This window comes from Ambystoma mexicanum, chromosome 7p (genome assembly GCF_040938575.1).
Source record: "Ambystoma mexicanum isolate Mex_15411 chromosome 7p, UKY_AmexF1_1, whole genome shotgun sequence".
In the NCBI taxonomy this organism is placed as follows: Eukaryota; Metazoa; Chordata; class Amphibia; order Caudata; family Ambystomatidae; genus Ambystoma; species Ambystoma mexicanum.
The window spans coordinates 234,125,182-234,150,510 of NC_090939.1; positions in this window are offsets into that span (position 1 = coordinate 234,125,182).

A 25,329-nucleotide genomic window follows, 5' to 3' on the forward strand; every position below is an offset into this window, starting at 1 on the left:
AGTCAAAAACACCTCATGAATAATCTCCCATGTCACAGTAGTGATACTCAGAGAACTAGGAGTCAAGAAAGACTCAAGAATACTCTTCTTCATCACGGTAGTGATACCCAGCGAATCAAGAGTCAAGAGAATCTCAGGCGTGATCTCCCTCTTCACAATAGTGATATTCAAATGTCTAAGAAACAAGAGTGCCAAGGGAGGAATCTCCCTTGTCACAGTAACAATCCCAATAGGACTAAAGAGGCTCCAAGAACACAAGAGATAAAACTCATAACATCGTAAGACAGGGAATTGTTGAAACTGTTAGGAAAGTTTTCCGAACTCCTTGGGAAGAAGTGAAGAAACCTTTGAGGACTATTATCAGGAGAGTAGCCCAAGACAGCCCTCAAGACTTTGCGAGGTGGGTCAGGAGAAGGGAGTCATTCTCCTGACCATACACTCATTGTTGAATCAGAAACTAAAGCAACAGATTGATGGGAAAAATATAAAGATGGTGCCAGTTTACTAGGAAAAGGGAGTCATTCTTCTGGACCTATTTTCATTTGAATGCTGAACCCCTTTGTTGAATAGTTGTAGGGTTAGAATAGGTTTTGGACTTTGGACAGAGGATGGGCACACTTGGTTTGGACAAACACGCTGACGATGAGCACCTGAGTTATATTTGGTTAGGCAGAGATAGGGAGAGGGAGGACCCTTTTCTTGGTATTTAAAATAAAACTTGTTGATATATGCCACCTCTTTCTTAAACTGCTTACTCCACTATGCCACACCCTCCCCATGTACATCCATACATTTATTTATTTTTTCAAAACAAAACCCTCCTCCCATATCTTTTAAACACATACATGCCAAACACCGAATGATTTAGAAGACTATGGGTGCTCTTTCTCAATGAAATGCACAAAAACAAATGATCCTAGACAAGTAAAAGATTGGGATGTGTGTTCTAATCTATATTTTCTGTCCTTAAATGCATTGTTCGAATGAAGTTGTTAAAATCCCTCAACCTCCATGCACAATTTATTTCCCCCTGAAATGGCTGACTGAGCAAGGCCTTTTCACCTCATTCCACCTCCCTTTGCAAAAACATTATCTTTTTTAAGATGTTGTTTCCCTATTCCCCCATCACACACGCCACCCACACTCTCATTCCCTTCCACTCCTGCCAAATACTTTTCCTTCAGTTGAAAGAGGTGGTGTACAACAGTAGCCCACTTCTCCCATTCCTTAACCCCTATACAGACCTCCCAAACCGAGACCCCAGTGCAGCCTTCCCACCTTATGGTGATGCCATACTCCTTCAACACCATGTTGTGCCTTTGCCTTGCCATAGTACTATGGTGAGCAGGTACAGACAACCAATGGCTTTTACAGCATCTCATGAAACTAACAGTAGAAACAAATGAACTCCACCAGTAAACACTGAAGATGGATGCCCTCTCATTTCCTAAAGCATGGAAGCAGACATTGCAATTTCCCTGAGTGAATGGCTCCCCAAAACACGTTCAACTGGAGGCGATTCGGAGAGTGGGGATCCCTTCAAAGTAAGTAAAGCCACAGATTGTTCTGCTGGTACTGTGTAGCCCAGGTGCATGACCTACACATGTCAAATATTCACCTCGATTACAAAATTCAACATTGAAAGTCATGTTGCATGTTCGTTCTGATGATGACGTGACCATGAATCAAGACTTGCCATCAAAACTACTTGCACCTTTTCTTGTTTATCAATTGATTACTTCGTAGGGGAAGTTACATTTACACCCACACATATAAAGTAAATGGGTTACTTCAGTTGAATGCAACTTGTTTGAAGTTTTTTTTTCTGTAAAGGTTTATTTATTTATGTTTTTTATATACACAGCTGTAGTATGAAATTGTTCAGTTCTGTGGTAATTAGGAATTTGGCTGAAGAGGGAAGATGTACACACGCTGCAGCTTTAGAGGAAAGGGCATAGACTCTGCCTTTGGCAGCATCAGCACACGTCCAAACTCTCAGAGAGCAATGCTTCCCGTGGGGAGGAACCAGGTTCCAAATCTCCAGTGGGGAACTTGGAAAGAAATATGTCTAAATTGTTCATATAAAATCGCTAAAGGCTTACCCATGGTGTAATAATAATAATAATAATAATAATAATAAATAGCAAGGGGTAATTTAAAAAAACAAAGAATAAAGGCAAACCCATAATACAAGAGATTATTTGATCTAACGGATTTTTTTTTAAAAGGCCCAATGAGAAAAGAGAACTTCCTAGAGGACCAGAGTGGAGAATCCCTGCTGGCCAATCACTAAGGGATATTTCCCAACCAATCAAATGCCAGCCATAGGAGGGAACTCTTGCTACATAAGCAGGGCTGTGTCAGTTGAAGTTTGACACAGTCAGGAGGAGGATCCTTAACGCTCCTGGAGGGGAAGAAGGAAGAGATGCTGCTGCTGCAGAGGTGGACCCTGCCCCAAGAAGAAGAAGAGGAGGAGACTACCTAGGAAAGGAGACTGCCTGCCTGGGAGAGCCACCTGGTGCATCTACTTGAAGATAAGTCCTGCAGTGGATTAAAAACAGAACACAAGAGACATTGACAAGGATCAAGACCCCATTGTGTGAAATAGGGAAAGTGGATTGTTCAGGTTAGGTTTTGGAGTAGAGTCTTTATTATTTCAGACAGCTTGATAAAGAACGGGTTTGAACTTTCTGTTACTAGTTCAGCGAATTAACTTTTGAAGTTAGGAAACATGTGTTTCTTTTGTTTGCTTTCCAGTAGGCCAAGCTAACTAATAAAGATCCTTAACCTGACAATATGGTGCTGTGTCGGACTCCTAAATCTGAACTGCCACATCTATTGTATTGTATTGATTGTACTGTACTTATTTATTTATGTAGCGCTTATGCTAACAGCTGGACAGTTAAAACATGTGTTACAAAATCATGAGTAAAAATGCAAAATTAAAATAAATCACAAAATTGCATTAGAAAGGTGAATAAGGAAGACAAGCTTTAAGTCTAGTTCAGAAAAAAGGCAGGGCAGAAGAATAGCAAACTAAGAGGCAAAGAATTGCAATACTTTGGCGCTATCTGAGCAAAACATCTAAAAAAGGAAGCGGCGCAGGGAGGTAAGGGTTTGGGAAGAAGAAAAAGAGACTAAGAACACAAAGAACAAGGGCAGATAGAAAGGGTTCTATATTCTTAGATCTTCCAGTGATGTCAATAGAGGGCAAGGGTCGTGTGACGTACTTCAGCTGCCACTGGCATTTTGGTCAAATGATGTCCCTGGTCTCTTCTTGCCAGTAATTCATGTCTGTTTCTCTCTGATTTTTTTTTCCACCTGCGCCAATATGCAGTTTTCTGCTAGGTTCCCAATGGGATTTGCGCATTACAAATATAAAAGTAAAATCAATCAAATCACAGCCATTCCAGGGATAGTGGTAAAACAGGCAGTATTCATAATTACCACCTGTTGTACAATTATCTCCATACTCATAATGAAGCTCTAAATGGACGGGTGAAATGACAGGTTCAGAGTGGCGAAGGTGATATCAAAACATATGAGCAGAGGGGAGAGTTTAAGGGGCTGAACAGCAGATGAGATTGGCTCACGGTAAATAAGATAAAATGAGGAGGCAAAGAGTGAATGAATAAAATGAGAGTGAGTATGGTGCAGCAGTAGGTGAAGGGTATGAGCTGGATCAGTGCGGAGGAGGATGATAAGGGAGAGTGAGTACGGTGCAGCAGTAGGTGAAAGATATGAGCTGGATCAGTGCGGAGGAGGATGATAAGGGAGAGTGAGTACGGGGCAGCAGTTGGTGAAAGATATGAGCTTGATCAGTGCGGAGGAGGATGATAAGGGAGAGTGAGTACGGTGCAGCAGTAGGTGAAGGGTATGAGCTGGATCAGTGCGGAGGAGGATGATAAGGGAGAGTGAGTACGGGGCAGCAGTTGGTGAAAGATATGAGCTTGATCAGTGTGGAGGAGGATGATAAGGGAGAGTGAGTACGGTGCAGCAGTAGGTGAAGGGTATGAGCTGGATCAGTGCGGAGGAGGATGATAAGGGAGAGTGAGTACGGGGCAGCAGTTGGTGAAAGATATGAGCTGGATCAGTGCTGAGGAGGATGATAAGGGAGAGTGAGTACGGGGCAGCAGTTGGTGAAAGATATGAGCTGGATGAGTGTGGAAGAGGATGATAAGGGAGAGTGAGTATTGGGCAGCAGTAGGTGAATGGTATGAGCTGGATGAGTCTGGAGGGTGATGAAATGAGATAGGCGAGTAGACTGATATGGGGTTGGAAATGGATGGGCTGGTAGAAGAGGAGTGTACGAGGAGTGTCCGAGTCTGAGACTTTTAAAAGTTGAGTTGCAATTTCAGTTGGGTGATAATAATTGTATATACATATTCTATGCATAGCACCTTGGCGAAATTGCTATATAAATAACAGATCATTATCATTAAAAGTATGCAAATAATGTGTTTTAATATCTAGTACCCACAGCAGGTGGCACTAACTAGCTCTCAGGCCTGTGCTGCCTCGGTTGACTCGCTGTCCCTGGTGGTAGAAAGGATGGCTGTGCCTACATGAAAGAGCAGCCAGCATGATCAGCTGTTCTGGCATGCAGCAACACAAGTCCTGCATTGCGGGGCGGTGCTCAGTGGGGGAGAGCAGAAGGTGTGACAAGGTCAGTAATGTGACATTGCCACAAGGTGATAGGAATCCCATTCAGCTTTGGGTGGGAGGTCTAGCAGGGTGGAAGCCAGACGCAGTCCTACCCCAGAGAGGGATGGTGGCAGTTGAGAGGAGCCCAAGTCCTGTCCTCTACCCAAGTGCCTGCTAATACATGAACAGAGTCAACTTGCCAGTGAATGAGGAAACGGCGGGCTTCTGCAGTCACCAGGCATGCAGCACATCACTCCCCGGCACCGGCATTGACAGCTGCACCAGACCTGCCAGAGCTATCAGAACATGGACTTGCTGTGGAACAGCTTTTGCCTAATTACATTTGACCTACCTTCCGGATTACCGCACAAACTGGGAGACCTTGCAACACAGGTCCCCCTGGTTGTAGCACGGCAGCCCTGCACAGTGAAAAGGTCAATGCACTGACAGGAAGGCCGGTGAACTGGATTGTGGCCAGGGGCGTTGCTAGGGGGGGGCTAAAGGGGCTATAGCCCCTGATCTTTTGGTTGTAGCCCCGGATAGAATCTCAGGAGCTACAGCCAAAAGACTAGCTAGCCCCCAGTCCCAACAGTTCTGACATCAGCTTAGCCCCGGGTCTTTTCCAGAGCTAGCAACTCCCCTGATTGTGGCAGCGTTTTAAAGAACAGGTGAGGTATTGGTTGGTGAGAGCAAGTGGCACTGTGCAGTTCGTGTGCGAGCAAGGTGGGTGGTGAGAGTGTTAAGCGGAGTGTAAATGGCGAGTGGAAGGGGTGTGTGAATGAGAATTTTGGTGGTGTAGTAATAGCATGGAGGAAGGATTAGACATGTGGAGGATGGCGTTGTAGTTTGGAGAACGGAATAGTTAGAAGGGGGGAGATTCATAACATCAAAGGGTCGAACTAGGCAGTAGAGTGTAAGAGACATTAGATGACAGTGGAGGAAGATGGATGGAGCAGTAGAAGAGAAGGTGGGAGGAATTGATTGGAGGAGAGAAGCGAGGGTACAGCAGCCAGAAATAGCTAGAGGAACATACAGGGCGTAAGAGGAAGGCGATCGAGTCGGGCAGAGCGTCTGAAAGGCACAACGTTATAACCCCTTTAGTATTAACAATATCGAAAGTGTAGGACCAGGGTAGAACATCTCAGCGAGCTTAGATAGAGAAGGCGATTGCCTTTAGGTACTCACTGCCATCTAGCTACAGAAAAGACAGCGGGGCTTACTTTGCTCTACTCTACACCATGGTGGATGGCGGATTTACCGCCCCATTCCAAGGTGAGTGGGGCAGTAAATCCCCATTTCCCATTTTACCCTTCCCCATTCCCATTTTTGCCCCATAGGGCATAATGGGAGTGGGGAAGGCGCTAATTACGCCACTGTAATTTACGGTGGCGTAATTAGCACCAAGGCGGTTTAGCACCATGGATTTTAACGGCTGCTAAAAGCAGCCGTTAAAATCGGAATCAGGCGTTAAGGGTTAACGACGGCGTTAACCCTTAACGCCTGAGTTGTAATGAGGCCCATTGTTATTGAGCCCCTCTGGAGTACATATTGCGCTGCTGGGACCCCAGATGCATATCTGCTTATATTTTCTATTGAAAGCAGTCAATTTACTCACTTTTTGAAGAGCTTAATTGCGCTCCCTCCCCACCGCCACCCTTGCCATCCTTCTGGTTCCACAGGGGGCGGGGACAGCCCCACAGTTTGAAGACCACTGCTAATGGAAAGAGCATGCGAGGCAGGAAGAGGCCCGTGCCAGTCTCGTGAAGTCTCTTGTTTTCACACACACAATGCTGCCAGGTGGTATCTTTTAGTTTTTACTCATCATTACTCACTTCCGCCTAGAGGGAACAATGACCCGCCCTGGCACTGCCGCGTTTCACACGCAGCACCTTGGCAAATTCTGGCCCGGGAAAGTAGGAACAGCACTGAAGCCAGTCCCAGCCTGGCAAACATATCAAAGCCTCAAGCCTGCCACCGCCACAATGGGCGCGAAGCAGAGCTCCTATTATCTCAGAGCCCGCCTGCAGAGACAGACACGGCCGCATCTGCTCTCTCACCATTTTTCTGCCAGCGCCTCACCTTGGGGACATGTTTTTTAAATCAATATTTATTGATCAAAGTGGCCCAGCCTACAAAAACATAATAGTCTCTTGCGTGGAGACAGAGCACTGGGAACTGCAGCTATAAAACAACAAAGGCCTGCCAGTCTGCTCTGAGCCTCATTTTTCTACCCCTCTGAGCGGGGGGAATGTGAGCGCACTTTATAAAAGCCATCCTTTCAGTGATGGACGGGGCGGTATTAAACAGTGGTCAAGATTTGCCAAAATACATGGGTTGCTCGAATGTATGTGCCGGTGCGGAAACTATGAGTTGAACTTATGACCGCTGAGAAAATATCGTAACATCTGGGCAGTACAGGTACACGGGTTTTAACTCTTTATTCGTACACTTTAAGGGATGGCCTGTACGATGTGGTCATAGCCCACCTGGTCCATTGCTGGGGGATTACCAGTGGGCGGTGGGATGTTACTGCGTGGTCCATCGCGCACCCCTGGGCCATTATCGCCATTAGCATCCCGCTAATGGTGGCACATATGAGAGTTAAAGAAAGCGTTAATAAGTGTATGCACCTAAACAGAGAGGTGGTGAATGTGAGAAATGATGAAATGGATTGTTGGGGTGAGCAGGTAGCAGTGGAGTAGGTCAAAGGTTGTGTAAGCCTACCCAGTTGTTGCGTATTGCTGTAGGAGGTGGAAAAAGGTGCAGGAGATTGATGCTCACTTGCACAGTGTTAGTGGGAAACAAAAAGGGACTCATTTTCCATGAACCGTTCCCTAAGGAAAATGTGTCAAAGGATTGCGTAAGCCTTTTATGCAATTTCTTTATGGTACGGCTCATTTTCCTCAATTTGTATGGTGGAGAGGGTGGTGGGCGAACGCAACTTGCATTTCTGCTGCCTCCCTTTCTCTCAGTCACACACATGCTTTTTCAGGCATAAAGCTGCTGGACTCCATAGGCATCCATTATAAACGTTGCCCGTGGCAGCTAGCGTTTACATTGCTAACCATGCTCACTTTGCAGGCAGCGCTTACAATTACAATGAAACGCTGCCTACAATCCATTGCGTGCATGGTAGGCAACATTTAATTGTAAATGTAAATGATGCCTGCCATGCAAGCATAGTAGGCCGAGTTTACTCACTTGCACGGCGGAGTGCAAATGTGCAGGCAGATGGTGGCATACATGCTTGCTTGCTGCCTTTCGCCTGTTAGGGAAAAATTAGTGCAGTCCAACTGGTGTGTCACTACACAAGACGTATCTCTTGGTATTAGGTAACCCACCTTTTAATATAGGCCTGTACTACACAAGTTGGTAGTATGACTGAGCAGCCAGGCTTATCTTAAGAGGGGTAATGTGAGCTACAGAGCTGTGTAGTGAAACCAATAAATACAAGTATCCAATTAAACACTTACACACTTAACATTTATTAATACGCAAAGATATTTAAAGCATTATTTAAAGGTCAGTAATTAGCTGTAACATTCATCCAAAGTTAGGATTTAATTAAAAAAGTGAACAATAAAGCAGCTAAGTAATTCATTCACATGTTACACATGTTCCAGCACCCAGAGGTGATGTCATTTAAGGTCAGTATAGCATTTATATAATATCACCTTAGCAATATTGAGTTTCTCAAGGAAGGAAAAGTAAGGCTTAGATCAGAACAGGCTGATAGGTTATAAGAAATGTTACATTCTCCCAAAGGGATAGAGGAAGTCAATTATCCCAGCATTAAAGTGTTCAACATTTAAAACCTGTAAGGGTACAAGCACTGCCAAAGCCAATAGGTTTAGAAGGAGGCGTTTAGGGAGCGAGGACAGCCAAAGTCAATGGACAAAGTCAAAGTTTTGATGCTCTTCTTCTTAGACATTTTTTCGTAAATAGTCATAGTTTTCACAAGTGAAGTCACAGCAACTCAAGAGGAGTCACCTTTAGAAAGCACATGCTGTAAGGCCAAGTTGAGGTCAATTTAGTGCTGGATTAAATCGCACTCCCAAAAATCGGAAGCACCTCAAATGGCAAAAGGATGAAATACCCAAAACCCCACAGAGTCTTGAAAATTAAGAAAGTGTTCCAGTTGGTTGCCTTCACGATGCAATGCAGTAGACCCTTGTGCCTGGTCCTTGGTCATAATGATGAAAGGGCTCCTCTGGCAGCACTCAAGAGAGGGACTCAACAGCAATGGATTTCTGTCAATTCAGTGGCTCTTTGTAGTTTTGGTGCCTTTTTCTCAGCGTAAATAAAGAATGAAAAACTCTGATTAGGATTTCCTTGATCTCTCGGTTGTGGACTCTGGTGAGGGGAATCTGGATGTGTATTTCTCGCTTCTGTAGGGTCCTCTGGATGCCCACGAAGATCTGGCTGGATTCAGACTTCAAAAGACAATGCACTCACAAATGGTTGAGGTACCCCGGGTATTGGGATTCTGCAGTCTTGGAAAGTCGCAGCAAGTCAGGGGTGGTGCCAAAATAGAGATTGTCTCCAGATTAGTTGGTGCCACCAGCCTAAGGGAGGAAGTCATCCTTTATCGGTCTCCCCTGTTGATTCGTAAACTGGGTCAGCACAGCTGCAGGGCTTCACTGGGCACTTTGCGGTTCAAGAGAGTGCTGCTTGCATCTTCTCTTGGCTTCTGCTCTGGATGTTGTCCTCCAGTAGTTGACTCTTCTTTTAGTCCCAAAAACCTCGCTTTTTAAGCAAGTTCCCATTCATTCACAGCCCTAGGCTGTCAATCACCCAGCAGGGTGGCTGTCCTCCTGGAAAGCCAGTCGGCCAATCAGAACTGGTTTCACTCAGGAACACCTAGAAACAAAGGACAGGGGAGTTTCGGGACCCTCCCTCACTTCCTGTTTTCCAGACACACTGGAGCCTGGGTGGGCTTCAGGGCTGAAGACCACCAAAGGCAAACTACACAAAGGACTCAAACGTGATGCAAACAACAGAGTTAAAGACTAGAACTACAGAGTTAACGCCTAGAAGAAACTAACTAACAAGAAATGGTGAAAAAAGAAGACAGGGGCCATTTTGAGAAAATTGTCACCCCTGTGAGCAGCAATGCAGCTGAGGCATCAGCCTGCAGATACATGTCACAGGTAGTAAAAAAGGAATCACTGCCACCAGCCATTCAAGGTTGTTAGTGTAACAAAATGTACATGAGAATGGGTTAAAGGAATTACTATGCAATCCCCCAGCACTCCACATAGGGTGGTGTGTGCTTGACCCATAAATTAAAGGTTAGTAAGACAGGGTTCATCTTACTATTATTGGGAACAGGTGGTCACCCAAGAAAATGTAGTTAAAAATTAAGAAACGTCCAAGAGACTTCTCAGTGGCACTGCACAAAAGGTGCTGTGTGTCACAACGCAAAAGCAGACGCGTATGGAGTTTACTAGACTCCGTAAAACAGTAAGGAACATAGAAAATCATAGTCAGAAAAACACATGAGTGAGTGAGAAAAAGGTCCCCCTCACTCAGGAGTAAAAAATAAAATACCATGAGTCCAGCAAAATATGTGGGGGTCTCTAAGGTTAAAGGGAAATGGCACAGAAATGAAAATTCTTCCTAACACTGCCCTGCACTTTTGCACTCTGACCTGGCAAATGACCAATATTTGTCATCAGGGTCCTGGCTACGCCTCAGTTCAAACGTAGCAGTTCCCACCGGCAAATACCGCAGAGCTATAAAATGAGCTTCCAAAGGAATTAGTATAGTTGATTACATGGTGCAATGCAGGGAAGACAAAAGCAGTGTCACACATGTCAGAAACTGGGCAAGTGGAGAGTGCAGATGGGCCAAATGCTCCAGGGCCGCACAAGTCGTTCATGAAGTCTAATGGCAGTGACAAAGGAACGTGGGTACCACAGGCTTGACCTAGCAGTTTCAGCACGCTTTCCCCATGTTTCATATGGTGGTTGCGCTTGCAGTGGCCGCTAATGGATAGTTCCTTTTTGGCCACCTATGAACAGTGGCAAAACTACAGATGTTAAATCTCTGATCACTCTCACAGTTGGTTCTTAGAAGTGGAGAATGTTTTCGAGACTCTTAAGATATTAGCTTGACTAGATTTAGCGATGAGTGCATGAAAGCCATGTTGCAAGCCCAGGAAATAGCGTGACCCTGAAAGTTCACAGGCTGGGACGAATCGATTAAGAAGTTCCATTGCTTCTTCCCACTTCCGGCACGAGAAGGAGTCGCAAGTGAAAGTGGTATAGGCTGCAGCACCCAGACAGGAGAGAGCCCAGAGAAGGCATGTGGAAGTGGAACCATCAGGAGGTCCTCCATTGGGGCTCATGCCATAGCTCCCAGACCTAGTCTTCTTTTTCAATTTTTCTGGGTTCCTTCCACCAGCTCTTTTGACTCTGTAAGTTGTGTTTCTTTCTATATTTAGCATATTCTGAGCTTTAACTTAAGTAGCCCTTGTGTGCCTTTTGTGCTATCACCTTTGGCACAAATGTGGTCAAATAAGCATTTGAAGGTATCACAGTAGAGGTGGGCATAATATCAAATATCCTGATATGATTACTATGGGAGATTTTAACCTTCCCATTAATTCTACTAGTGCAAAACTGGTTGCCAATTTCACCATGTTGATGGTTGATCTTGGCCTCCTACAGGGGGCACTTTCTCCCACCCATAAAGGTGGGGGTATTCTGGACCTCATATTTGCTCCTGTTGATACTCCCATCTGGTCAGACCACTTTCTGGTGCCCTTCTCTATTCCGCTCAGAGCTCCTGCTGTTGCGGCAGCTAGGCCTGCGATTCTCAGGCGTAGCTGGAAAGCGGTTCCTAAAGATACAATTATCAATCTGCTTTATCTCCATTGTGACTCTGCTGATAGCTGCTCTCTCACCACACTACAGGCTGCCTTCTCTGCTACTGCAGATGCGCTGGCCACTTACAAACTATGTAAGCAGCGCAGTCGACCACCTGAGCCCTGGTTTTCACCTAAGCTCAAGGATCATAAACTCCTGTGCAGGCAGATGGAAAGAAAGTGGCCCCGCGTTACTCTCCTAACTCCAAAATCCTGTATAGAAACATATTAGCTGCCTACCACAGTGAAGTGGTAAAGGCAAAAAAAGCCTACTTTGCTCCAACTTTTGAGGAGGCTATTAACAAGCCCAAGGCACTATTTGATCTAGTGCAATCTCTTTCCACACCTAAACTAGCACAAGATACAGTTCCCCCCTCTCAAGTGCTCTGCGACTCGATCTCTACTTTCTTTCTCTCTAAAATAACCACCATTCGAGATAACGTCATGGTGAGGCTGCTGCTATTGCTGACACCCCAGCCTTCCCGCCGCCTCCTTCAACGGGAGGCTGCTGGTCATCTTTCCCCCTCTTCTCCAATACTGAGTTTCTTTCTGCTATTCAAAAGCTCAAATCTGCATCCCCTATTGATGCTATACCACTCGCCCTTTTGCAGGAGACGTCTGTGGACCTGATTGATTTTATCACGTCAGCAGTCAACAACTCTTTCACTACGGGAGTGATTCCGGATTCACTTAAACATGCTTTAGTGATCCCCTTGCTTAAAAAGCCTTCCCTCGACCCTGAAATAATGGCTAATTATCGTCCCATTTCACTCCTACGTTTCCCGATGAAGGTTATGGAGGCACTTGTGTCGCCACTACTATCCACATTCTTGGAATCCACACAGTTTCTTGACTCCTTCCAATCTGGCTTCTGACCTGGGAGAGGGACCGAGTCTGTCCTTAACTCGGTGATGGATGACCTTATGCGTCTTGTCGGCCAGGGCGGTGTTGGAGCAGTCTTGCTTTTAGAACTGTCGGCTGCGTTCGACACCGTCGATCATTCTCTTCTTATTTCTCGGCTCTCTGAGGCCAGAAGTTCAGGCCAAGTTCTTGATTGGTTCATAGCCTTCCTTACCAATCGCTCTCAGTCAGTCTCGCTTCCTCCTTTCTGCTCTGCTCCTGTTTCCCTTTCTTGTGGTGTCCCTCAGGGTTCGGCGCTTTCCCCTATTCTGTTTAACATTTATATAAGGTATATGCTGTTCCTTATCGAGTCTCATGGGTTCCGCTTCTATTCATATGCGGATGATACACAGCTACTGGTCCGTCTTGACCTAACCAAACTTGATACAGCCCATAGATTAAAAAAGTGTTTGGAGGATCTTGGTCTATGGATGACGCTGAACTGGCTTAAGTTAAACGGCACAAAAACTGAAGTCTTGGTTGTGGGTACTTCTACCCCTCATGTGTTCTGGACAGCCGACCTCTGGCCCCCTCATTGGGCCCACTTCCTTTACCCGTCTCATCAGTGAGAAATCTTGGAGTTTGTTTTTCGGCTACCCTGACCATGGATGAGCAAGTCGTAGCAGTCTGCAAATCAGGCCATTTCAAACTTAGGGTTCTTCGTAAAGTCCTTCCCTTCATCCCCCCTGCCAGTCAGGCCCTGGTTGTGGCTGCCTTGGTCCTTAGTGTCCTTGACTACTGCAACTCACTTTACCTGGCGCATCTTGCCTACCTGATTGGCCGGCTGCAGCTGCTTCAAAATGCTGCAGCTCATTCCATTATCCATCCCCCTTTTGGAGCCCACATGACCCCAGTATTGCGACAACTTCATTGGCTCCCTGTTGCTCAATGTATTCTGTTTAAGTCTATGTGCATAGTACATCGGGCGTTTTATGGATTTGGAGCAGAATATCTGCAAAGAAAATTTGCTCCCTATCAGTCCTCCCGCACTCTCCGTTCTCTTACCACCCGACGGGTGGTTGTACCTTATTTTAAGATGGCCCGTAAGGGTGGCCGTGCCTTTGCTGTTGCTGCTGCTAAAATGTGGAATGACCTTCCCCTCCCGCTATGCAACACTACCAATTATCTTGCTTTTTGGCGAGGATTAAAAACCCTGCTTTTCTAGCTTAATTCCTTTCTGCCTGCCTCCTCAGCGCCAAGATGCCCCCGGGTGTAGGTGTGCTTTAGAAGTGCTGCTAACATAATATAGTATACTCCTTCGGCCTTATATAATTTGTCAACCCGCAGCAAGCTGCATAATCCCTTTTCCAAGTCTCATTTGCTGAACAAATGAGTCTTCTTATATCCATAAACTGCTTGCATCAGTATGCCAGCCCCCTTCATTTAAAAGCACGTCTGCTTTATGGAATGGTTTCGGATGTATTTGCCTATATCAATGAATGGTTTGTAATTTCTGAGCTGAAGCGTTAATGGTCTTTGAAGTGTACAAGCTGGCACATGTAGCCAGGGGTTTAATTTGTCTTTAATGTATCATTCTTGCAGCCCTGTAGCCCATCACAGCCTAGCACCTCCCACCACATTCCACAATCCTCCAGGATCCAGATAAAAACATTCATCCCAAGATTATACTTGAATATACTTAACAGAATAAGACACATCTCCCCCTTTTAAAAACATCAATAACCGCTACTTACATACTATGGTTCAAACAAGAAGAAAGAAAATAACCACACCCTCCAAATGCATCTAATGCTCTTGTCACATTGTACTGGTAACTAATAAACCGTTCAGGAAGCACTACTAATTATTTGGTTAGTGGCCCTCATGCTAAAATCTTGAAATCGTACAGGCAACTTTGTAACCCATCTAGGGCCCACAAGTACTTCAATTTGGTCAATAGCTTGTGCTCCTGCCATCTTAGAAGGGCCCACACCCCTCCTCAGTGTGTCTGATAGGCAGTCTTTCCTTTCACTTTGCCATACTTCCACAACTTAGGTGTTTCCTTTCCCTACTTTAGCTTGCCAACACAACTCCAACTACGTCCGTCACATTACTAGTAACCTAACTTCCACCACACCAATTGGCACCACTACATTGGTAAATCCTATCCAAATTCCATATCGTCCCCAGTTCCACCCTTACAGACTTGGTGAACACTTCTACCACCACTATGGACTTAAAAAAAATTGACATACCTTTCACCACCATCCTGCCTTTCCATATCGTAACTGCTTCTCTGAGGGAAATATTGTCTTCTTTTCATTTGCGCCCAACTCCTTCTTTGGCACCTTTTTCTGTGCTTTAATGATTTTCTCGTGTACATTCACTCTGCCATTCTTATCTACCACATGCATGGAATTCACCCAGTGTGGATTCACCATGAAATTGGAATGTCTTCCTCTCATCAACCAAAATGGAGCTACTGCAGTTATCCTATTGGGAGATGATCTGACACTCCAAAACATTTCTTCTGCTTCCTGAACTACATCGATACCATTTCTCCTGGCTAGGTCTGCCATTTCTGACACTAACCTGTGGAATCTTTCAGTCTGCCCATTAGTTTCTTGATGATAATTCGTTGTGCACTTCCACTTCAACCCTTTTTTCCAAGCATACTCAACCATTTGCTTGCCCCTGAATTGTGGATCATTGTTGATTGTCATCATTAGCAAGTAGCTCTTCCTCCAGAACGTCTGTTCCAAAAATGCTGTAATGTTTTTTGACTGTGTACAGGACCCCAGTTTAACCTTTGGCTATTTTGAGACCTTGTCAAGCATGACCACTATGAACCTTATCCTTGGCCCGAATACATGCTTTGGACGCGGTATATTGATACTGAGGGTGGATGAATCACGGTTACATCTTGTTTGCCCACTTTGGTGCTTTTGTCCGAGATGTTTCATGACCAGCATTCTCTGACTAATCTCATGATGAACATATCTATCCCAGGCCACTAATACCTATCTTCCACCTTCTTTTTGGTACCAGTGAAACCAAGGTGTTCCCAGTGGGACATGCTCATTAACCTCATTCTTAATGACGTTGTTGGCGTTAACATATGCCTGGGAGCCATTTCCTGCCTATCACCAACAATTCCTCTCTTACGTCCCCATACGACAAACACCCTTCTTCAGCTTGTTTCTTCTCTGGTCGCCCATTTACAATCCACTCTATCACTTTGAGCAAAACTTAATCTTTCTCACTTTCCTCTTCCCACTCCTTCCTGGAAAATCACCTCACATGGCTCTAGGAGCACACTAGCTACTACTTCATCCATACCTTATTTATGAGTTTCCATTCTCCCCACAGACATATGACACAGGAAATCCACTCACACTCTTATGCTTTTAAGATTAAATGGGATAACCATGGTGTAGCTTCCCCCATGTCCTGAATAGATAAGATTTTGTAATGTGATGGAGACTTTGGAACACCTGCTTGCTAACTGCTGAAAGTTTAAACAAGATGTGCACAATGTGCCTAAAATATTATGATAATGCAGTTGAATGTGATGAAAGTTTTGAAATATGGTTAACTTTTATGAAAGGTGACAACCTCAATTTTATGTACCATATGGTGAAATTTGATCTGAAGATACAGATGATTTTTAAAGTTTTAGGATAATATAGAAAGTTTGAATTATATTTTAGTATTGTCACCTTGATTCTAAATGTGTAAGTAGGCACTTCTGATAGTGTATGAGTAACCTACATTGTATGATAATCAGTTTGCAATTTTACTGGTTTTATATGGAATTTTATCTTTGTTGATGTGTATGTTTGTAATTGTATGTTGTATATACAAAGCCGCTGGCTAAAAGTATATTATCAATGAATAAAATAAATAAAGAGAAGACTTTCTGTAGCAGCTCGTGGTCTGTTCTCACTATGCAGGGCCTTCCCCATATATAATGCCAGAAATGATGCATGCCAATAATTCACATTCGATCACTAAATACCTAGTGTCTGTTTCTGTTACCGAACGTAGTGCATGACATATAATCTTCTTTACCCCCTTGATCCTCTGAAAAAGGACTGCACCTAATCCTTTTGTAATCTCAGGCACTGTTACTACTATTGGTTCCCCAATTACAAATCCACCTAGTTCTGTGGCTGAGCAAATTCCTTCCTTTATCTGCTCAACCGAATGTACATATTCATCTGTCCAGAAAACAAATCACCTCTTTTTTTAATAATTCTCGCAATGGCAATGCAATGTCTGCAATATTCTTAACAAAACTATTGTAATACGTTGCTAAGCTAAGAAAGAACCCTACATCATCTGTATTCGATGGTCGTGGGGCTTCCTTGATTACCTTCATCGCTCCCTCCTTTGGCTTGTGTCCTTGTCCATTGATAACTGGACTAAGATATTTCACTTCCTTGGCTCTTAACTTGCATTTGTTAGCCCTAATAGTCAATCCTTTAATTTGATGTCTATCTAACACTGTGTGTAATCATGCATCATATTCATTTTTCCCTTTCCCGTCTATCAGAATGTCATACTGATATTCCATGGTTGCTTCAGTTCCTCTTACCAGATGACTCATTTATCTTTGTAAAACTGCTATGGCAGACACCAATCTAAACAGCATTATTCAGAATCTAAACATCCCAAATGGTGTTATGAATGATGTGTGGTGTTTACAGTCTTTCGTCAACTTAATCTGATGTTAGGTCACTGAATGATCTAACGTTGTGAATACGTCTGCTTTGCTTATGCAAGTCAACATTTCCGTTATGTGCGCTAGTGGGTATTTATCTGTAGAAATGTTTCTATTAAAGTCCTGAAGGTTGACACACATTCTTATCTTTCTATTTTTCTTGGGAGAAGCTACTATAGGACCTGTCCTCTCTGTGGATTCTATCAGGTCTATGTTCTTCTCATTAGTAGCTGGTCTGATAGCACAGCAGTAGAGCGCTATCTTTCACATCTGTGCAGAGCCTGCTGACAAAGGTTCGAATCCCTGCAGGGCCAAACTCAGCTTTTCATCCTTCGAGGTTCATAAATGAGCATCACACACTGTGGGTAATAATAAGCAACACTCAGATACCTGAGGGTTCGTATAAATGCTGAATTATTATTTTTAGTTAACCATTCTAGCTCCTTCCCCACCATTACCTTTAGAGCTAAGGGAATATTCAAAACTCCATGTGTTATTTGGTATCCTCCTTTCCTCAATATTATTCAGTGGGCATATCGCTTGAGACAACCATTTGACAGAATTCTTCAGGGTATCTTCCGTCAATTGTGATATTTTCTGTGATTTTCTCTGTTTGTAAACTCAACACAGGTTTCTCCTTGGATGGGTCCAATTTGATATTGAACGCCACTTGACCACTCCATTCTAGAACATCTGCTCCTCATTATGTATAGCTTCACTCTAGCTAATCAGTTTCAAAATTAAGTTAATGCAATGAAATATTCTATTTTCGGTATCAGAGGGCAAATTCTCCAGGATTCCTTATGTCTGATTTGTACAGATGCGCTTTAACCCCTGCTTTCTCTGCTTTCTCTAGATTCTTCCATCTGTTTGTCGTGATGATGGAGTATGGTGAGCACTTATCAACCATCATTGTGCCAAGATTTCCTTCTTTTCGCAATATGCAACTGGAACATTTCATCTCCGTCTTCTGAATCACCATCACACATTGTTCATCCGATGTCGTTGTGCACACATGCTATTTTTCTTCTGTGGCAAACAGAGGCAGAATTACCTTTGTCTCAGTAACCTGAGCATTTCTGTTTCAGAGTGGGACAGGATCTGGAATTGTGCAGTTTGCAGACAGTGTACTCACTGTTGTAAATTTCCTCAAGTCTCCATGAAGCTCCTCCTTACTCTTAGGTTTCCTTGTGACAATGTTTACTTGTAGCCCATTCGGATTTGAGCCATTACTTGTTTCTTTTGCTTCTTCATTACTTTCCTTAACAGCTTTCACACACAACTCTGTGTGCTCTACATTTTGGCTATAGTTAATATTTCTTCTAATGTGGGATCTGCACACACCCATAGCCATTCTTGACTAATTGCATTGTTGGTGTGTATTATTACATGCATTTTAATGAGTTTGTCAGAAGTAATTCAGCCAGCGACAAATGTGAATAATTCCAGATTCCGTAGCGCTGTAGCATATTATCTGTATTCTCTTCTTGTCCTTTTTTCCTTGAGTAAAAACGATGATTGTTGATAGCCGCATTCGTTTTCTGTGAGCAGTAAGAATCGAATTGCTTTAATGCGGGTTCATATTTATTCATGTCACCTGCTTCCACAACTGGCAGCGGGGAAAGTTCACTAAACGTCCTCTGACACTCTAGACCAAAGACATGTTGATTGTTTCTTTTTCTCTGTGGTCATTACATCGTGTTCCACTGCAATTTGGTCATTCTTCCAATACTCTTTCCAATCCTGCCAGGGAATGGCTGGTTGTCAATGGCTTGGGACCAAATATGCTGGTGGATGTTGTGTGAGAGCCTGCATGGTTCCACTCTTTACAACTTCTCTACTTTTCGTGGTTCTCTCTTTTTGACTCTTTACGTCTTATACTATTATTATTGCTTTTTTCCTCTGTGCCAATGCCTTTTTCTTTACTTACGCTCCTTATTTAATTGTCATTAAATCTTTTCTCCAGTTTGCATGTCTTACGGCATCTGGCCCTGGTGCTCCTTTGTTTATTATTGCCTGGCAATTAAGGCACAACAAATATGTCTTAGGGTGCTTTGTTCTAATTCCCCTGCTCCTGCTGAAGCATTATTTGTTCAGCTGAAGCCAGTGGATTGCAGTGCCTTCTGCCTTTTTGACTCGCTGCCCACTTCTGAACATTTGCCCGCTCTCCTTACCCCGAGCTGTGTAGTTTGTGGCCTCACTTTTCACAGTCCGCTGAGATCTGAGCTACAAGGGACGTTACCACTGCTCTGCGGACCATGGATGTCCAGACTGCAGGGCTGCTCATCCTCTGGACCCATTGTCACCAAGTGAAGTATGCACTCTGGCACACACAGGCAGGGGTTTAATTATTCTTTAATTTATCATTATTGTAGCCCTGTATCCCATCACAGCTCCCACTTTGAACACCTCCAACCATCTCCCTCTTCATTCCATAATCCTCCATGATCCAGATGAAAACATTCCATCTCCACATTCTACTTGTGGCAACCGAATACAATAGGCTTAACCCTTCCAGCAAAGGAGGAACCTGTGTACTTTCATGACACAAACAAATGTAAAATTGCATGCATACAAGTGACACTCTGCAAGCATATTGACCATAAGCTTCTTAGGACAGCATGGTTCAGTACACTCTTTGAAACTTCATAAAGGTTGTCTGTCTTTATGATCAATCTACAAAACAGGGTGAAAAATGTTTGCTGAACCTGAAAGCTCTCTGGATTTCTGTTCAAATGATTGTTTCACCATTAAAGGTTCAAATTCACATATGCTCGGTGTATGCCCCAAAGAAGGATCATTCGAGCTTATTGGGTCGAAAAACATTTTTACTATGCAGAAATGTTATTGTTATGTAAGATTTCCAAGCTGATATGAACAGCGAGGGTCCTCACCTCAAGGGATGGTTTGATTGAGGTCTAGTGGTACATGTATTAAGGGAAGAGGAAGTGCACATCTATTTAAAGTCCTCAGAAACATTGCAATCAAAATGATAAGTTCTTTGTTAGTGAGGATGGAAATTAGGGGCCCATCTCCTTTAGAGTGTGCTTTATAGAGAAGGCACTCTAATTACTCTCTGCAGAAACCTTCCCTGCAAGTTCTATTTCTAGGAGGAATATTGTGTGGAAATTCATAGCCAGTTGGAAGATGAATCCGTAATTAAATATGCTCCACAGAATATCTAAGGAGTCTGGGATTCTTTAAATAGATCTGATGTGGTATCATACTATCATACTGGATCTGGTGTAATATAGTAAAAGAAGGCCATAATGAAAGATAAATGGATACATTGAAAACATTGGAGCCGGACCGCTCTATGCTGATTCTTTACAGAGGCCCAACAGACAATGTACAAGAAAATAACTTCCTGTGAAAAGAACAGTTCATGATCACAAATTCAATTGCTGGGTATTGCCCAAAAAGAATAAAACATTACAGCAATATGAAAACATTTGAAGGTATGGGCTGATCAAGTTCAAGTAATACCTATCACACCAAATATAAATCAATGTACATTTTGGTTAGTTGTTATGTGCATCAATTAATAAATGCAGAGGAAGGTATTGCTGTACTCTCTAGAAAAGGATAAGATTGCATTTTGACAACATTACGCTGCCATATTTCCTGGGTGCTCACTTCTCCAGAGTAAGTTAAGTAGATGTATGCTTGGCAGAGCATGGAATTTTGATGGGTAAATTCACAAGGGGCCACAAATAACTACTATCAACATGGCCATCAAGCAGATGACAATGGTGGCCATGTAGAGTTTTTGATCGTGAAAAAGCATTTTGTTTAGTTGTTTGTTTCTGATGCCCCTCATGAGTATAATGTGTTTCGCGTATTGCTTTGCTACCTCCATTGGTGTTAACCAAGGCCCACCCTCATTGCCAGTGTTCAAATATGTTCCAGCCAACTGACGATGCGTATCTGTTTCTTTGATGCACAAAAAAACCCTTTTAAACATTTTTGTGGAAGTACAAATGTTATGCATTTTTTACATAATGAAATGCTGCATACCTGTATTAAAAATGACTACCAGCATGTGCCGTTATCAGGAAGTTTCTTCTGCATAGTGGCTATGTCTTAAGCAAATGTGAACTAACCAGCAATTCTTGGCTTTTAGGCTCATATCATATCATACCACTTTCTGGTTCCTGTGCTCTGAATTTAAAAACTGTACAGTATTTGGGTGTTCCATTTCAGCATATCCGTATGAAACAATTGTTAAGTTAAGTAGCTGGGTGCGACACGTGGGCAGTGGGCTACCTGCATTATTAGCTTTATATGTTTCACACTCTGCAGTTATTGTGCATGCAGATGGCTTATGCAGCAGAACAGAAAACATGCACCTATGTGTGCATCTGCACGCGTAGAGGATTTAGCACAATTCTACCTGGAAAGCAATGGAGCTGTGTACAAAAAGGTGGGCGCATACAGAGAGAGAATTCCAGAGAGAATCTGTGAGAGGGAAAGACAACTTATTGGGGTCAACCCCATTGGTCCAGGTTCACATATATGTAGATCTCCACAGATATTTGCACAGCCTGTAAGCATATGTTTACATTCAGACAGGATCCCTTCTGCATGTCATCCGTAAGCAGTTCTTAAAGCGAGAGGCAATCCATTGGACAATAGACACATCTGTTATTTGCAATGCAATGAGGCTATACAAGTTCAGACATAAGAAAATAAATATCCATCTCTTATTTTCTGGGGATCCCGGCCCAAGGGCCATGCACATTTGGGGCATTTCCCTTCACTAGTGATATGATGTGTCACCGGCTAATCTCCCTTGTCTTTTGTTATATTTACCATGTGAGTTAAACCAATGGCTAACTCTATATGGCTGTGCCACCCAGACAAAGATGTGGAAGAAATCAAAATAATGTAATATACATAATATTTCAGACCCCTAATTTCAGTACCATGCCCCTTTGTGCTGAGGCATTTAAAAAAAATATGTTTTAGAAACATGACTACAACTCAAAGCATAGTTTGGTAATGCAAAGAGTCATGCCACAGAGACAGTCCTCTGCCAGGATGTCATTCTTGGGATGTCAAGCTTTTAAAGATACCAGTAAAGACTGGGGAGAAAATTGAGATAAAGGAAGGGTCGGACTGGGGAACAAAACTGTCTCGGGGACCAATAAAAAGTGGTCTGCAGTCAGGAATGGCAATTCATTCCTTTTGTAGCAGACTGCTTCAGTAGAACCCAAAATAAGAAGTTTTTTGGTAAAATGTGTTGCAAATTGTGCATTAAAAAAATACTTCTTCAGTAACATTGGCCAAATCTATACACTGCACAATGAAGTAACTCATCAAGCTGGCTCACTTTCACCATCAATAAATGGCCCAGACTATCATAATGGGGTATGTGTTTCGGGCATTGCCCTATCGCCCCATAGGCCTGCCGGAGCCTGGAAAAGGGATATCCAGGCTATATTAAGCCATTGATCAGCCCTTCTGATTAGCCTTACTGTTCTGAACACATGTGTGTATACTTTCTTTGCTCTATCAATATATGACACTAAATATCCCACTAGAAAGCAGCTTTCCAGAAAGAATTCAACGGGTTAAATTGAAATAGAAACTTACGTCTCTGACTTTTCGCATCTTGAGCTTCGTCCGTATTTGGAGTAAATGGTCGTCACATATTGAATTGCTTCTAAAACATTTAAAAAATTTGTCAGATTCAGAAATCCAAGGTTTTTTAAAAAAAAAAGATATATTTGAGAGCTTTCAGCTTTACACACAGCCATGGGTGGAATCGAGGGAATCTTGAAATTGCTGCAACCCACTAGTAAAGCTACCCGTGGCATAACAGAGTGTTCCCGATGATCTAAACAGACAGCAATAATACTGGCTACCATGTTTTAATCGCGTCAATTTTCACAGTGGCTGTTTTTGGGCGATTCTTGAAAATACATATATGTGTTGTGTGTTCGAGTACGGGATTTGGGGGTGGTGCGAGGCAGGGTGAGGTGGTGGGGTTGGGTTAGATGTGGTTGGGGGAATCCACCCCCATAAAAAAATAAATGAACTGTGATGTTATGATCACGAACGACGCATGCGCGAGCCTCGTTTTGGTTCGCACATGCGCGTTCAGAATAAACTACGTCCGTGCGGCAGTTGCCGCCGGGACTCCGGAAGGCACACACGCGTGTCCCGTGTCTCATTGCGTGAATGCGATAGCGTGTGTGTGAGCAAGGGTGGCCCGAGGCACGGGCTCACCCACAACATCTGGCGACGAGGCAGGACGCGAACGGAGCATTTTGCTGACACAACGTGGCGTGTCAGCTGTTACGATGTTCCTCCGTTTTTCCGAACCCAGCGCAAGCAAAGTGGAGGTGCTTGCAAGAAATGGGTGTGGCAGTAGCGGCCTGGAAAGGTGCTTGTGCGCTGCCCACATCTTAAAGAAACAGCATCACACCAATTTTTGGAACCCTGACGGTCCTTGAATCCGAGAGGACTGTACTGTGATCAGTGGCCAAGGAATGAGTGGCGAAGTATAGAGGAAGGCCCAACAACTGAAAACTCTACAGCTACGTCGCTCATCACCGTACAGCTGCCCGAGGTACGTCTGCTGTCTATCCTAGTCAGGTTTGCGGCCTCTGAACCCACAGGAGGTGCCTGTGCAACCTGTGAACATGGCGGAGAGTGATGGAGAAGCAGGGGAAGCGCAGGTGGTGGTGCGGAGACAGCAGGGGTCTTTGTTACCCATGCAAGAATTCGACACGTCGGCCCCCCCCTCGAAATTAGGCCCAAGATGGTTGCTGTGGATAAAAAAATTGGACATGTACTTTACAGCAACGGGAGAAACCAATGACGACGCAAAAAGGGTGACTCTGCTGTACTCTGCGGGCATGGACGTCCTGCGCATTTACAAGTCCCTTAACCTGCAAGTGGTCACCTACGATGCGGTCAAGACCGCCTTAAAGAATTATTTCATTCCGTTGTCCAATACAGACTATGAGAGATTCCTTTTCTGTAGTGAAAAACAGCAGGAAGAGGAATCACTTGACCAATTCTGCGCTCGCCTACGTCAAATGGCCATGACATGTAGATGGGACAACGAAGAGACCATGATCAGAAATCAAGTAATACAAGGGTGCAGCTGAGGCAAGCTCTGCAGACAGGTGTTGAGGGAGCCGGGTTGGACTTTGTGCAGATCCTGGACAGCGGAAGGATCTATGAGCTGGCTGAATCAAGGGGCGCCAAAATGGACACGGCAGTGCGCCCCGGCAGGTCAGAAGAGGCGTTTGCGGTAGGGAAGCAGACGTCGTCGAAGACCAGGTGGAGCCAGAAACGCCAGGAAGGTGGTCCAACGCCAGGGCTGCGTCCATATGCCAATATTGCGGGTATGATTTACCGCACTCTGAGGAATGTCCTGCTAAGTCGAGATCCTGTGGCAGGTGCAACGGGCCCGGACACTATGCCCGAATGTGTTGTGCTCCAGCACCAGTTGCCGTGCAAAGGGGTCCGGCCAGATTAGTCAGCGGCAGTTCGAGGAGGCAAAGAAGCATTGCGACAGTAGAGCAGGAGATGCAGATGCTAAACATCACTGAGGAAGAAGAGGAGGAGGATGAGGTGTTCTTCATATCGAGTTTGGCAACAGGGGCAAAGAAAAAGAGGCAGCCCATGTGTGTAGTGGACATTCATGGAGTGCCGACACAAGTGCTAATAGACACGGGAGACTCGGTGTGCGTGCTTGCCTCCGATCACTACCAATCGATACCGGGACCACCACCGTTGGACACTTCCACGGCAAAGATCTTCACGTTTGGCGGAGACACACCACTCCCCATTCAGGGTGTGTTTGTGGCACCTGTTTCTAGAGACAACAAAACCATAAAAGCACGATTTTTCATCACTGACGTGAGTCCCCACTCCCTGCTTAGTTGTGCGGCGTCAGAGGCATTGGACCTCGTGCACTTTGCGTTTGAAGTCTATCAAGTAGACATTGCGCAGCTATTGGCCAGATTCTCAGGAATTTTTACAGGGGTGGGAAAATTGAAAGCTCCTCCAGTATGCCTACATATCGATGACACCATCAGGCCTACGGCCCTCAAACATAGGTGGATCCCGTTTCATCTCCGCGAGCAGGTGGAGGAAGAGCTCCGCTCACTAGTCCGGATGGACATCATTGAAAGGGTGGAAGGCACGACGCCCTGGGTCTCGCCCATAGTGGTGGCCCCCAAGCCAAAACAGCCGGGAGCGGTGCGCATTTGTGTAGATATGCGCCTCCCAAATGCGG